General features: G+C 41.2%; 1 protein-coding gene across 2 annotated transcripts in view; it reads left to right on the top strand.

Annotated features, from left to right (window-relative positions):
• tet1 (tet methylcytosine dioxygenase 1) overlaps positions 1-15670 on the top strand; it is a 37347-nt gene that overhangs the window by 5924 nt on the left and 15753 nt on the right. Inside the window, exon 1 of one of the 2 annotated variants that reach the window (XM_086180056.1) lies at positions 13675-14000. The exons of the other annotated variant lie outside the window; for it this stretch is intronic. The gene's annotated coding sequence lies outside the window, so the exon portion shown is untranslated. Of the gene's footprint in view, positions 1-13674; positions 14001-15670 lie in introns of those variants that run through there. 2 annotated transcript variants of the gene reach the window in all.

Below are 15670 nucleotides of genomic sequence, written 5' to 3'. Positions count from 1 at the left end.
CAGCAAGCTCAATTGATCATTACAAATCTTCCCCATGAAGAATTGTTCATACCACCACTATATATTTGTACGAGCTAAACATAATTTGCTTTCACAGAGGAAAGATATTTCACAATTTCCTCCAAGGGTTGGTGTTTGTTAACCTGTATTTTTTCAGGCCCAGCACTACAGCACCACCAGTCAGATGATGCTGACGCCAGGCAAAGAAAGGGCAAAGTAGCACCCTTTATAACGTATTCATATTGTCAATAATCAGGTTTTTTTTTGGAAATGGATCCAATGATCAGCTAGGTCAGTAGTCAGTTTTTTGCATTTTCACTAGAATGGTAATTTGTGACTTATTCATTTGAAGTGAAGTATGAAGTTTTCATATCATACGGGTGTTTGGATGATTAAATGCAAGAAGAAAAAAAAGAAAAGAAAAAAGCAAACGCCCAACTCACCAGTACAATTACATGAATCAAAGTCATCACCTTCCATGGCTGGTGCGACTCTATGGTGCAAGAAGCTTGAGAGCGGAGGTTTCCTTTTTAAAATGTCTGGTTTCACTCAGGCTTGATGGGTCCCTCATGGCCTCCTCGCTTTATATTGGGCAGTGAAGACAAGGCTGAGAACCGGCCCTTAACGCACCCCAGCACATAATCACCAGAGACAAAATAGTACATTTCATAGAGTGCAAAAGCTCCTGTATTAGTTGAGTGAATTTGACTGAAACCGTCCTGACATGTTTATAGCTGTAGGCTGCATAATTGACTCACTCTTTTTTTATGGACTGACAATGGGGATGTCAGGCCTCATAGATAATGTCGCTGATATTCGCATCTCAGCAAAATTGTGCAAACACACATGGCCATCATCTGTTTTTTAAGAGGAAGTGGCCTATTTAACAAACATTTGGAACCCTGAAGGGAGTCACATTTGACTTTAAGCGCAAGTCCTTCCAGACCGATGGCTAAGCACATAAATTAAAGATGCAAGATCTATTCATTTCCATTGTTCCTTCAGTTTAACATTTTTCAAGTGTTAGATTATTTAAGATACGATAAGATAAAATGTATTCATCCAGTATTTGGGAAATTTTCTTGTTCCAGCAGCATGGGGGAAAAAGACAGAAAATATAGTAAGGACTTAAGATAAGAAAAATTGGCAATTTAAAAAATATACAAATTGTCGAAAAATAATAAACAGGACAAGTATTATTCGGACCATTTACAAGTATTCTGTTTGTGCACCATTTATAGGTGCCTGCAAGATAGCACAAATTACTTCAACTTGTTAAACTTAAGTCAATCGGAGAGCTACTGCTTTGAGGCGCTAGTTTCACAAACATTAACTGTCGTTCTTCCAGCTAGCTAACCAGCTCAGCTCCTCCTGCAATCTAATTTATTTCCAGCACTTTTCCACTCCTCCTCCACCCTTTTTTTTTTCTGCTGCCATGCATTTACTTGAGGAGTAACCCAGCTGAGATAACACGTGTATCAGCAAAACACTCGCCAACCCCTCAGACGGCACTCCGTAAGGGAGGACAAGCAGTCCGCAGCACCCAGCAGTGATTGTTTGCTTTGGGCATTTAATAAGATATTCCAAGCTGTGTCTGTGTCACCTGCTCGTGTGTAAATGTGCATGTTTATTCATATGATTCCCAACCCACAACAAGGCAGAAACACGATGTATGTATCAAACCAGAAATTTAGTTCCATACCTCAAATAAGGTTAGCACCCGTTAAAAGGAGCCTACGATTTTTGTTTGATTTTTTTTTTTTTGTATTTTCTGTTCTACAGCATAAAACACTTTAGTAAATATCGCAATTGAGGATTTTGAAGCTTTTTTTGTGTGTCTTATAAATGATGGCCTTTCAACGTCATCACAGTGAAAACACAAGAAATGCTAAGCTAATTATGGTGACAATGAAGTCAAGCATCTGTTCATTTGTAACATAATGTTAGTTTTGTTCTTCTAAAGAGGGCATTTAAACTTCAACACTCATGAAAGTGGGGTTTATTGTGAAGATTGTTCTGCTGAACAAAGCTTGTAAGCCTCATCACCTTTTGTTCACCACTGAGTTTTTTTTCTGCAGTGTGGCAAGAGGGGGCCCATGGAGATGCTAACATCCGTGTGGGCCTACAGGAATACTTCATCCCTGCAGCGCTTTGTCATCTGCATCATCTTAACAGCGGTGCAAAATACTTCCTGATAAATGCCACCAGAACAGATGAAATCACTTTTATGAGTCAAAACAAAAGAGCAACTGTTTTAATTAAAGTATCTTTATATGGGAAATATCACAATATACTGCAGTATGAATATTTTTAGTATCAACCTTGGGATATCAATAATAGCTGCAGTAACACCCCCACCCCAACTCCTCATTGTCCTCGAATAGAACCTGCTTAATATGAAGTGAGAGTGATCTGTCCAAGCAGACACTCCTGTCAGACCTTAACAGCCCCCCCACCCCCACCCCCACCCTCTCACACACACAGCCATGGAGGTCTTCAGCTCTGACGGTTGCCATGGTGAACTCATTGTCTGTTGCTGTCCTTTGACCTGCCACGGTTGTCTGATGGTGTATTCTCAGGGTTGTAATGAGGATTACGGGAGATAACCATTAGAGACGCACCACTATGGGTTTAAGGCGTTGAACTCAGTGACCTACATCCAGGTAATTAGGTTAAACTACTATCTTTACGAATGAACCATCTGAGAGCAATCATCATTTCGGTTAACTTGTGGAAGCAATGCACTAAATAAGCTGTCTGTCATAAGGGTTGAAATATATGAGCTATATTCTACACAAGAACACAGTGTGCACCTCCGTTTTTACACTGCTGTAGTAGCGACTTAATCTCATGCTCCTTAGTCGATTTATTAACCAGCCACCATGTGAACAAAGACACTTAAGGCTCTTAAACGCTGATAAGTTCATCTAAATTATTTCAAGCTGTTGTACTATTGTCTAAGATGAGCATAAATGTAACTATATTGACCCATGGTTCAGTTTTTGTTGTTGTTGTTGTTTTATTTATTAATATGAGCTCAGCCAAATACAGATATCTATATGCGGTACATTCAACCATAGGAAAATGATTGTAGTTCTTTGCCATTTAAATCCCATTTATTTGTAGTTTAATGCATGAAGCGTCAAAGTCAGAATTCAAAACACATACAAATTAGTTTACAATAAAAATTAAAAAAAACAGCTGATATGCACAAAATAAGTTTATTCAAACCTATGAATATCTCACTGGATTGTCGATAAACAATATGAACGCCTTGAAACTTCAGCTATGAGCTTCTCAGGAGGTATAGGTGTAGCACTAATAAGATTCCCCCTTGCAACACATGTCAATGAATAGGTGCCTTCTCCACTGTGTAGAGGAGTTACTTGAAAAATTGGACACATGATAACAATAATAAAGAGTATATAAGCACAAAATAAAAAGTGCAAATGTGTGATGCATTAACACAAAACATTGCAAGTGTGAAAGAATAAAATGTTGCAAAAGTTGGCAAATATTGACTAGCTCAGCTGTCATGAGATAACTTTTGTTATTTATATAATGTGGCATTATATAGATAAAATTATCTAAATGAAATTGAAGTGATGAAAAGGTTTTCAAATAAACTTAATGTAAGCGGTTGACTGTTGTTTTGCAGGGAACTGCCGCTTTGTATCTTTGTCACCTTCATTGTGTGTCTTTTAGTCAAATGAAATTTGCACTCAAATGTTTTTGGACTGAACATGAAAAATATAACGCCCAAATTCCTAAAAAGGAAGAAAAAACACGCAGTTAGAAGTGCAGATTGATTTAGGCAGTAATAGCATGCTGCAACAGTGACAAACATGGACTGATATATGAGCAGGGTGGCACCATCTGGTGTTCATAAAAGCAGCAAGTCTGCTGTGTCTGTTCTTTCCTCTCTTTAATTCATTCCTGTCCATCTGAGGATCTTCATGTCTCCGTGAGACACAGAACTCTACACTTCCTCTTATTCTTCGGCTTGCCCATTGATCTGATATCACCCATAATAATAGAAAGGAGATGTGTCTTAAATCTGCTCCAGCAGTCTGGACCCAACTCTTTTCCTCAATGCCTTTGCTCCTCCTCTGCATCCTCTGTGTGTCCTCATACTGTCTTTCGGGATGTTCTTTGTTGTGGTCACTCCCATTTCAGTGTGATCTGCTGGTTGTCTTTCTTCCAATCTGGTGCTGCTGTAGGTGCAGGTTTGCTTTCACAAGGTATTAACACAATATTTTTGATAAATATTCACCAACAGTGTGAATTTAGTGTCTAAGTGATTAAAGGAAAGTATAAGAACAGCTAGAGCAGTCCAGTTTAGTTCAGAAATATACATGTCTTCACTAAAAATGTAGCCCTTAAAACCACAATATATCTTACCTATCAGTCTCATTTGGGTTTAATATATTACCCTTACCGAAGCATGGGTTTTGTCTACTGAGTGACACATTCTGTCAGCGCAGAAATGGAGCTGTTTCTATGGAGATTCTGTCATTTTAATTGCCTGAAGGATTGCAACGTGGCGCAACAGAGAGAGAAAATAGACGCGCCATGAAAAAGTAGAGATGTGTTCTGTGGTGGCGTTTGTGTCATGTATGACAGACGTGGCTGCTCCAGTTGATTACAATGATTACTGAGCACAACAAACGCTGCTACACTCATGATAAGACACAGACGAGGCTTTACACCCCTAACAGGTTTGAATATTCTACTTTATTGCTCCTAGTAATCTTTCCTTAATTCTACACTCTGGACCTGTCTGTTAATCTAATGAAACCAAAGGCAGTGTGCAAGCTACATGTCATTTCCAGCATAAGGACAGCACACGCTCTTCCTCTTAGCCTCTCTCTTTCATTCTGTATTCTGTTTTTGTCAATGAAAAATAACCTTTCCCAAAAAAAATGCAGTCTTCCCCACGCACAAGCAAGTGGGCACTTTAGCAATGAACTGAAGGACATATGCACATCCTCTTCATTACGTCAGCGTGTGGGACAGAAGGTGGCCGATGTGGCGAGAGTGCAAGATTCATGAAATGTCAGAGACACTGCGAACAGAGCCAACTGGCTATGACGAAGCAGTGCACTCTCTTTCCCCGGACATCCCCTCTTCCTGGGCACAGACACACTTTTTATTACACGGGTTTGCCTCTTATTAGAGCTGCTTTGTATTTTCTGTCAACCTGGTCCAAGTCTATTAAATCTCCAACAACCATTTGAGGTAGTTATCAGTAATAGCTGCAGGACTTGGTTAGCAGCCCAGGAAAAGGCTCTGTGGATAAGGAGGAAATGTCTGTTTTATTTGATTTTGGGGCTCAGTTATTTGGCCAGAGCCCACTATACATCAGAGCAGATGTATGGCTAAGCCAGTGCCAGGTTAAAAGGCTTACATCCAATCAAAGACAGTGATTTAATGATGGTAACTTTGCTCAGAGGCAGTCTGTTGGCTTTAATGCATATCCAGATGCCAGCCATTTGCAATCCTTTCTCTTCAACAACAATAAAGCAAAGCAAGTCATATACTGTAAACAAAAGCCAGTTGGATGTGTGTTTTTGTATTATTATACAGTGGGATATTTGCTGACTTAGATACCACAAATGTTCCTGTGCTGAGCCCCGAGTTTCATCGCATCTGTGACTTGGTTGCCGTGTCCTGTAAAGCTTTAAGTCCCTGGATAAGCTTTGAAGTCGTGCCACTTGGTTTCTCTGAGTGAAAAGAAATCCTCACTTTGCCCTCCAAAAGAAATGCCACTCACATCTTACCAGGGGCACACAATGACCTCCATCTGGAGAGCTTGTTCATGCATCGGCCCACCTCATTTAGTAGCTTACACACCTGGGGCCTCATTACAGAAACCTCCTAAAGTCTGAAATCGTATGTTATCAAAGTCAAACAAGATCCTTGATATTACACAAATGTGACACTTAAGTGTATCTAGAAAAAATACTATCTTTTAGGATAGGAATGATGCTATTACTGAAGAATTTACTAAGTTATTTGAACTTTAACTGGCAGAAATGGTCGCGTGTTAGTTTGTCTCACAGTAAAGATGGGGAACAATATGAACAGTGAAATATGATGCTTGAGAGGCGACACTAACCATGATGACGCTGTGAATTTTCTGGACGAAGTATTAATATCTGTGGCCACCTCCTAGTTAAGTAACTTAGCTACAGTATGTCTCATTGATGTGAAACTGTGGTCACTTTGGCAATGAGTTTAGTTTTGTTTCTGTATTACAAAGATGTGATTTTCCTTATCTTTGAAACGTAAGATAGGACAAGAATTTAGGATTTTCCTCTGTAATGAGACTCCGGAAGAGGATCAAAAGTGCCTCCCTCATGGCCTGGAATGACTTCCATGCTGGATGTAATGGTATCATGTTGATCCTGTTGCTCACTATCTTTTATCCTCTCAGCTTTGTCTGTAGCTGTGTAGCATGTGCAATTACTCGCGAATGCCCCACAGTGCCATCTTTATGTGAGTGCGTGCGTGCACGCGTGCAGTCATATCATGGCCAACATACCTACTCAGCATGTTGCACTCACACAAACTTAAGTAAGCCTTTTCCTGTCTCTTTGTGAGCAGCTATGGGGCCCCCAGGCTGCTCCGCCTGCGTAGTGTAAGTGTGTTGTCGTGTGTATTTAGGTCAGTGTGCGTGTCAGGTTTTACATAAACTGACGGACCCACTCACCTTTTTATGTCCTCCACAAGGTGAAACACCATATTAGCTAAGCCAGCGTCAACACAGCAGGGCTAAGATAACACTCTGCTCTTTATGGTGAGCATGCAGATGTTTCTCTTAAATTTACTGAGCAGTTAGAAGCAAAGCAAACACTAAGTTAAAGACAACTTTGTTGGGGTTTTAAAGCTGATTTCTCTTCTGCCGGATGAGTTAGAGTGACCTACTCTCCCTCCGTGCTGACCAGACACTGTCTGCTCGTAAATTGAGTTCATGTGGATTTTGGGTGTGGTGTTGCACGCTTCTCATTTCCGTCCAAGAGTGTGACTGTAGTATGTGACATAACAAATTTAGCATTTGTGTGTATGAAGTAGAGTATTCTTAAATTAGACTCACGAGTGTAAAAAGCTTTGAAAGCACTGTACATGTGTTTTTAGTTGTATTTGTTGTGGAGGCTAAAGGCATAGAGAAGAGTGAAGAAAAGTGTTTCAAGCTTTAGAAATACTTAACCCCAAAAGAATCTTTATTTTACCTTTCAGGAACTCACAAACAGGTGTCTTGAGCTCCCAGCCATATTTTTGCCTCTCGAATCACTTCTTTGTGACTCCAGAATGCAGAAGGAGCCAGCCATGTATATTTAGCTTTAAGTTAATGGTGATTGATGGCTCACAACAGTAAAACTGTCCAAAAATGTCAGTTTGCAAACTCTCAAGTGCATCATCTTGTATAATCCCTGTGTTCTTTACCTAGTCGTATGCTCAAGAATCCACAAAGACTTTGATTTAAGCTAAAAACAAACTTTTAACACTTCTGCCTTGGCGCTACGATGAAAAAGTGTGGATAAGTGCGAGCGAGTTGACAGCTGTTCATGTTGTATGCTACCCTGAACCAGTACCAAACCAGATGTCGTCTTCATCGTCGTCGTCTTCCTCTTATCCAGTTGGTCTGTGTCATGGGGGCAGCAGCCTCAGCAAGGAAGTCCAGACTGTCCTCTCCCCAGCCACTTCTGCCAGCACTTCCGGGGGAATCCCGATCCCTCCAGTGTGGAGGGAATGACTGACCTTCTCTCTAAGGGAGAGCCCAGCCAGCCTGCAGGAGAAACTCATTTTGTATTTGCAATCTTGTTATTTCAGTCATTACACAAAGCTCATGACCAAAGGTGAGGGTTGGAACCCGCATCACTGTGGATGCAGCCCCAATCCGCCTGTCAATCTCCCACTCCATCCTACCCTCACTCATGAAGAAGACGCTGAGATACTTAAACTCCTCCACCTGAGGGAGGACCTCCCCCCCTACCTAGAGTCGGCAGGCCACCCTTTTCCAGTGAGGACCATGGCCTCAGACTTGGAGGTGCTGACTCTCATCCCAGACGCTTCACATCTGGCCGTGGCCACTTGGAGGTGCTGATTCTCATCCCAGACGCTTCACATCTGGCCGTGAACTGTCCCAGCAAGAGCTGGAGGTCGTGGCTTGATGGAGCTAAGAGGACCACGTCATCCACAAAAAGGAGAGGCGACATCCTTCTGCCACCAAACTCGACCCCCTCCACCACCCAGCTACGCCTAGAAATTCTGTCCATAAAAGTTAAGAACTGAACCGGTGACAAAGGGCAGCCTTGGCGGAGTCCAACCTCACCGGGAACAGGTCTGACTTACTGCTGGGAAAGCGAGCCAGACTCTCTCTCCTCCGGTAGAAAGACTGAACTGGCCCTTTGTAAGGGGCCATCCACCCCATACTCCAAACCGGATGTTATAGTTTTTTGTTGTTGTTTTTTGTTGTTTTTTTTTAGCTCAAATCAGAGTCTTTGTGAATGACAGAGCATATATCTTGATAAAGAAGATGGGGATTATACTGGAGGTTGCGGTATGAATATCATTGAGCAGTTTTGCTATTGTTTGCTGTCTGTTGTGCAAGCGAGTTATACGTGACTGGCTCTCTATGCATTCTTGTGTCACAAAGAAGGGATGCAGGAAGGAACAATGTCTTACTGAGCCAAAGACACATACTCATGAGTACTTGACTGAGTACACTTTTCGGGTGAAGCATCGATTTAAAGTAAGAGTCAATTTTCCTTCAAAGGTTTGTATGACAAAATCAGTTGCACTGTCTTTTTGTTAAAGACGGGGCCACAGCTAACACTCTGTACTGTCCATCAGTAGCCAAATCCTCTGATCAGCAGCACTAATGCTCGCTAATTAACACATTATCTCATTTGTCTAATCTGTATGAAAGCCAAAAAAAAAAAAAAAAAAACAGCCACTATTTCCTGCTTTAGATGGGGTTATGTACAAGACTTTCTACTGGCTCAGTTGTCATTCAACTACTGAAAACTCCTGGAAGTGACTGATCCAGGGTAAGAAATAGTCCAGCAGCACACACGGACAGAACCGGAATAACTGTTTCCAGCTCCGCTACGCCAGCAGACTAATGGTTCTAACTTAATCTTGTCTGAAACGGGAGTCCTATCTACCACCTGCTTCCTCCTTCAAGGTAAAACAAACTTTATATTTCAAGCTCCTCCAGAGAAATCAGACACACATGGATTCCTCTTTTCTCATAGATGCTTATTCTTAGTTGTTCAAAGCTTCTGTGGTTGATTTTGGACTTAGACCTGAACAAGAAGTTTTATGTGACCTGAATGTGCTGCATGCATGTGGGCATATCCAAGCATGGACTCGTGTATTCTCAGTTTCCCATGGTTGTCACTACTGACTTCAACAAGAACTGTGACTTTGCCATGCAAATGAGAGACAAGTTTTCATTAGCGTCAGCAGTAATGGCATTAAGGACAACTATTGGCAACATTCGCATTTGGCACAGTTCCATGACTGGGCCAGTCTCCAGTGGTTCAGCCTCCAGATGTTTCAGAGACAGTTTACGACTATACAGCACAAGGACTTTCTTTACCTCACTAGCATGCTCTTGTGCTGCACTTTCAGGTGATTAATGTCTAGACTACTTGTTACTAACGAGAGCCCAGCAGCTCGTGAAAGTGAAAAACCTGTTTGACTGTTAAACAGCTAAAAATGGAGGGTGTGGTGGAATATTGTCAGTTGTAGTGGAGCATTCTCAGATGGAGAAATAGACACAGCAGGAGGTTAGGAAACTGACATGCTCAGTAAAGCCACTGCACCACATACAAAAACTGAGATACTGTTCATGTGAACAGTAGAATACCTGCCTTGATACTAGAAAATCGACTGAATATGACCTAATCTGTGCTGGAGCCTATACTATGAAGCAGGATTAGACCGCTTGCGAGGTCAAATCAGGTTCAACCTTTTTAATCTAGCTTTTTATCTAACCTATACCCTATGTGCAGAGCTAACCTTCTCGGGAGAAGGCTAAGAGGTAAGATATGAGGTCAAAACACATGAAAACACCACCTACTGTCCTATCATGTCTTATGCACAATGTAGTCACCATTCCTAGAGGATCCCATTGACCTCAGAATGCAGATTATTGGAGCAGGAACAGTACTGATTTTCCATGAAGGGAATGATTGACAGGTCCCAGTTAGTAGAAGCATATGTAGCCAGTTAGATGAACCCCAGTCAGGCTCTTACAGCCCTACAGTTGTTTCCCAAACACAGATGCAGCTGTAAGGGTGATACTAACAATAATTAATAATCTACCCCGGTCATTTATTTAATTGCAAATAAATGTAATTATCATGAGTGATACAGAGCGCCAGCTAATTGACACTATTTGTTGCCAGCTTTACTTCCTGCTTTGGCTGCAGCTATGTATTAGAGATTTACATTCCTCATAATTGTGATGGATTATAGTTTGTTTCTGTTGAGTGAAATATTGGCCCTTTTATGTGAATGGACTCACAAACAGGTGGGGAAACACTGGATTGAGTGTTTGTTGACTTCTCTTTGACAGCAAGTCTTGAGAGGGGGTTTGCTATTTTTCTATTTCATGTATTCACATCTAGCTGTTGGTTCATAACACCACATGAGAGTTTGACTTGTAGTCTAGTTTGTTGACTTTTTCCATAATTGTCAAACCTGTTGGACTAGCTGTGACGGTTCTCACTCAACTGTAACCGCCACGGCCATTTCACTCATTGGTCGACGTTTCTTTCATGCCCTAGAAATATCTTAAGGTAAACTAACTAAACAGTGAAACTCCTGCACTGAGCTTATTTTGTGAACAGGTGTTCATACAAGTAAAGCATTTAAAGCACTGTTTATACACATGGTTTGGACACATGAATTGTAAACCTGAAAGCAGAAAAACCCCCACTGGGATTTGATTATTTGCAAATATGTTGAGGTTTTGTGTTTGTGTGAAGGAACATTGTTATATGGGGGAATAAAGTTTGCTTCAGCACACCACATACACGCCTGCGCATATTTCAAATGTTTAGTCTACATCAGTGTTTATTTTACGGTGTGTGTGAGAAACGTCGTGATTGTTAATGTTGGGAGAAACAAATTGAGTAAGTATTTGTTGATACAGTACCCACGCACAATTAGCAAAGGGTATCTGGGCGGACTTTTTAAAGTTTTACAAAATAAATCAATTAAATAATTCTGCAGTTATACATTCAAGTCATGCAATGTCTGGAAATGGTATCACAAGCCCACCTACACTTAAAGTAACAGCTAGCAGGAGTTTGGGCTTGATAAGTTAGCATCTAACTGACAAACTGACTGTTGACCTCTGAGGTGGGGTTTAAATTAAAACAGAGCTCAACCTTTGGACTAAAACTTGCATGCTTTTTGTAAAACATAGAAGCTGAATGTCAATATGTGAAAATGATGTTGCTGAATGTTTGCTATGTTGTCACAGAACTGCATATATTTAGTATCTTAAGTTTATTTCGATTTTTTTTTATTTCTTAACGAAAGACAAGATAAGTATCAAAATAAGCAGACATAAAGTTCATCAAAATTCCTGTATTTATGAATAACTGAAACAAGGAGTTTCATGTTTACAAAGGAGTAAGAGGAAGTTAAGAGCTAGCTTTGCTATCCCCTTTTCTTATCCTTTAGCAGTATTTTGTTTTTGTAAAATATGTCTCATCTTATCAATCTGTCCCTTTAATCAGCCTCATTAAATTAAGTGCCATACACAGTGATATAAACACCCCTTCCACATGGCTTAATGCTCCATCCTCCATCAAATGATGTGCTGGTGCATTTGTTCCATGATGTTGCTATGTTTTATTTATGATCTGCTTCTATATTCGTTGTGTTTGGGTGAAGCTGCTCGTTCTCTCTGCCTCCTCTATCAAACATGCAGCTGATGTTAGCGTGTTACAGACCGGCACTGCCTCAAGCTCCCCTCATGTTGTCCTGGTGTGACCTTGGTGTCTTGGCCACATGGTTGCCTTTAAACGGGCGGAGTTCTCTACTTTGTCATTTGGTTTGTTTTTTTTCCCTCTTTGTTTTTTGCTTTCTGTTTCCCCGTTCTTTTCAAACGGCAAGTTTTTCCTCGAGGAATCACGTAGAAGGAAGGAAAAAGTCTTTTTGGAGGTAAGGGAGCTTAAGGGAGGGAGGAGTTGTTGAGATAATTTGCAAGAAGCTGTGAATGTCTCCCTTCTCGTTGCCACAGTAGATCATGCTGGAATCAGAGATGCTGAAGAAAATCATGCTACTGTTTGTAATTGTTCGGGGAGGGGAGCATAACGCTGATGAGACAACTAATAATGCTTTATTATAGTATCAAAGATCACATGACTCAAGACCCTGGCTTCACAGGGACCGAGATGTACACAAACCTACACTAGCATCAGTCATGTGACCTTGGTATTTGCCTTCGGAGCATTCTAACAGCAATCTCCTACATTTCTGCTGGGCTCAAAAAGTCACATCAGTCTTGTTTGCATGTGATGCGCTGCGTGTGAACATGCCTCTCGTTCATTATTAATCTTTTAGTTTCTAATATGGCATCTTTGAATCACTTTTTAAGTTCATAACCCAATACTGTTACTTCGATGTAAAGAGTGTAAAAGACGCATTCGATTTGCTGTAAGATGTGAATATTTCACATTTTTGCTTAATATCACCGTCAAGTCAAGACATGGTTCATACACAGTTTGCAAAATCTTGAATTACATCATCAAGAAGATCAAGCGATAACCTCCCTGTTAGCAGGATATCTCTAAAACTAATAAAACAGATTTTGATGAAATTTGTTTGTGAGATAGGTAATATTACAAGGAACAATTGATTAAACTTTGGAGATTGCTCTGGATTAAATTGTGAATGCTGAAGACTGTTCTTGGCAGGATCACCATATTACCAGCTTTTTTTCTGGACATGTCATGGAGAAATCCCCATCAAATCCCTTGAAAGAGTAATCTTTCAGCTTCTTGAAATCATTTAAATCAAATTCTAGATCCAGGAAAAACTATTCTCAGTGATGGATATCTCAGAAAAATAATCCCAGTTCTAATCAAATTGGTTGTGGACGTGTATTTTTCATAACAATGTTTAGAAATGCATTTATAATGACAATTATAAATGTGAAGATTTAGAAACTTGTGATTTAGTTCTTGAATTATACTTAAAAAGCAGTAGGAACCCTTTGTAATCAGTCACCTTAATTATGATTTTAGTCCCAGTAGGAGCTATAGTGAGCAGCTTCAGGGTTAATATATCAGAGGCCAGCGAGTTGTTGTCCTGTGGTCCAGATCCAGTGTGTGTGTGCAGCCCGTTCCACAGCTTGCCTCCAATCCATGCACGTAGGGCTGGAGTAAAAAGCCCACATAGGGGATCCTTTGTTTAGGAGAGTCTAGGCATGGAAGATAATTTACAAGCCACTAAGGTCCTCATGCCATTGGCTGATGAGGTTCTGTCTGCTTCTGCGAAAGGCATCTCGTATGTGTGTGTGTCTATATGTCTGTGTGTGTGTGTGCGGCAAGTGTGTGCGTGTCTGCTGTAGCAGTGTTTTGCTACAGCGGCTCACAGTCACCCTAGTTATGACACCCTGGAGCTTGCCCTGCACTCGGTTACTGTAGCCAGCGTTTCTTTTGAGGCTGAAGGAGGCAAAGCAAGATGGCCACCAATACCTTTTAGGGATATGCTACCTAAACCGGAGGGGCTTCCTCCGAGGACACACAAGGTAAAGACAGCCTGAGCATTAACCCCCGGGTCAATTGTCTCGCTGCAGATGGGTCCGCTGCTGTGAGGCTCATCTAGAGGTTATCCTCTGTTGTCTGTCTGTCTGGTTTCCAGCCTGGATTTAACTAATTGGAGCGCTTTATTTTGAAGATGATGTTATCATCCTTACGGAATCACCAAGGACCGGGACTCCTGTGTTTGATTGTTTTGCTTGTCTTTTCCAGGTGAGTTTAGAGGATGTGACAACAAAGTAAATAACAAAGAGACCAGTTTCCACGGCAACAGACACCAAGACTGATTTTCTTTTTCCTTTATGCATGTTAAGAGCCCCTTTGCTCTTTTCATTTAATTCTTGCATTTTTCTTTTTTTGAATAGCCATGTTTCTGCACCTGCTGTTTTCTGATGCAAGTGAAGCGGAGTACTTATAAGTCTTAGGTGGTAATTACTGATTTGGTTGCGGTAATAATGACATTATAATTGTGTGGGTAGTAAAGGACCTGCTGTTACTGATGCCATCTTCATTGGTGCATGTTTACAATTGATTAAACTCCAGTGAAAGAACCAGTTCTATCAAGTTTCCTCTATCCGTGTTTTCATTTTTCTGTAGCGTGTTGACTACGTGACTCTGGGACAGGAAACGCTCTTTCAATGAATGAAGGAAATTCTCACGTGCTTTGAGAAACACACATAAACCTCTACTTCCACTCTCAGTCAGGAAGGAAGCGTGCCTTTTTTCTGCATCTTATTGTGAAAGTGTAGACCCTGAAGACTTCAGAGAAGAAGGGGAGTTTATGTTGTGAAAGTCTGTTGGATTTATTTGTGTATTATTTACCGCGTGTGAAAATGTGCGTGTGTTTGTGAGTTCAGTTAGGAACGGTTACACACCTCCTTGGATACTCATCTCTAGAGACGGAGTTAGCATTCAAACAACGGTTACACTTTTGTTGCTAGCGTACACATCTCTGAATGTTTGTGTGTAGGCTCAGCTACTCTTGTGAGTGTTTTGTTGATCTGTGAAGCATTGACAGGCGCTGGAATTATGTGTGTATACCTGAGAGAAAATACTACGTTTGCACTTAAAGCAGTACTGTAGTCTCAAACGTGTGTGTACAGTTTGTAGGGCAACCTGAGGCAGACAAAACAAGCTGGGCACAAAGACACAGCCCTAACACATCACAGACGCTGCTGTTTCCAGAGACCGGGTCACTAAATGAGAGCACATGACTCTGCATTTACATCCTTAAGTAAGATTCATCAAAAGACCAAATGTAATATAATTAAGGATATGGGCTGTACTTTGAAGTCAGCTTTGTATCGTGAACACTTGGATGCACACACAAACGCACGCATAGAGACACGCACAGAGACACATGCATAGAGACACGCGTGTGTCTGGTGCAGAGCTGGAAGCCAGCCAGCGCTGCTTTGTCATTGAAAGCAGTTTATTGTGACAGACACACTGCCCCCCCCCCTCCTCTTTGCCCCCCACCCCCATGTTTTTCTCACTCATTTGAACGTCAAGGCGGCATTTCCACAAGCTGTGTGGTGCGGATATCTCACCCTGTTGCATTGGCAGATTCAGTATTACCTCAGCCTGAGTTGAGCTATCTGTTGCATCAGCATTGTGTTTCTAGTGGCACAGTGGCGACCCCCATGGAGAGGACGGACTGGACGAGAGGGGGATCAGGAATAATATACCGGTCAGAAGGTTTAGTGATAAATCGAATTCTAATAATCTCGCTGTTGATGATTTCATAAAGATACTGTAGCAGGATGATCAACTTATTGGGATCGAGAAGAGAAAAGGGTGTCTGTCATCTTGTCCTGGTGTGGAGAGTGTGGACAAAAAGCAAGTTTCCCAAAAAGTTAAGCAAATGGTTAACAGCTTTTGGA

This window comes from Aulostomus chinensis, chromosome 16 (genome assembly GCF_037954235.1).
Source record: "Aulostomus chinensis isolate RoL2024-O1b breed Wild chromosome 16, RoL_Achi_v1.0, whole genome shotgun sequence".
Classification (NCBI taxonomy): Eukaryota; Metazoa; Chordata; class Actinopteri; order Syngnathiformes; family Aulostomidae; genus Aulostomus; species Aulostomus chinensis.
This window is presented reverse-complemented; position numbering and strand designations above follow the sequence as displayed.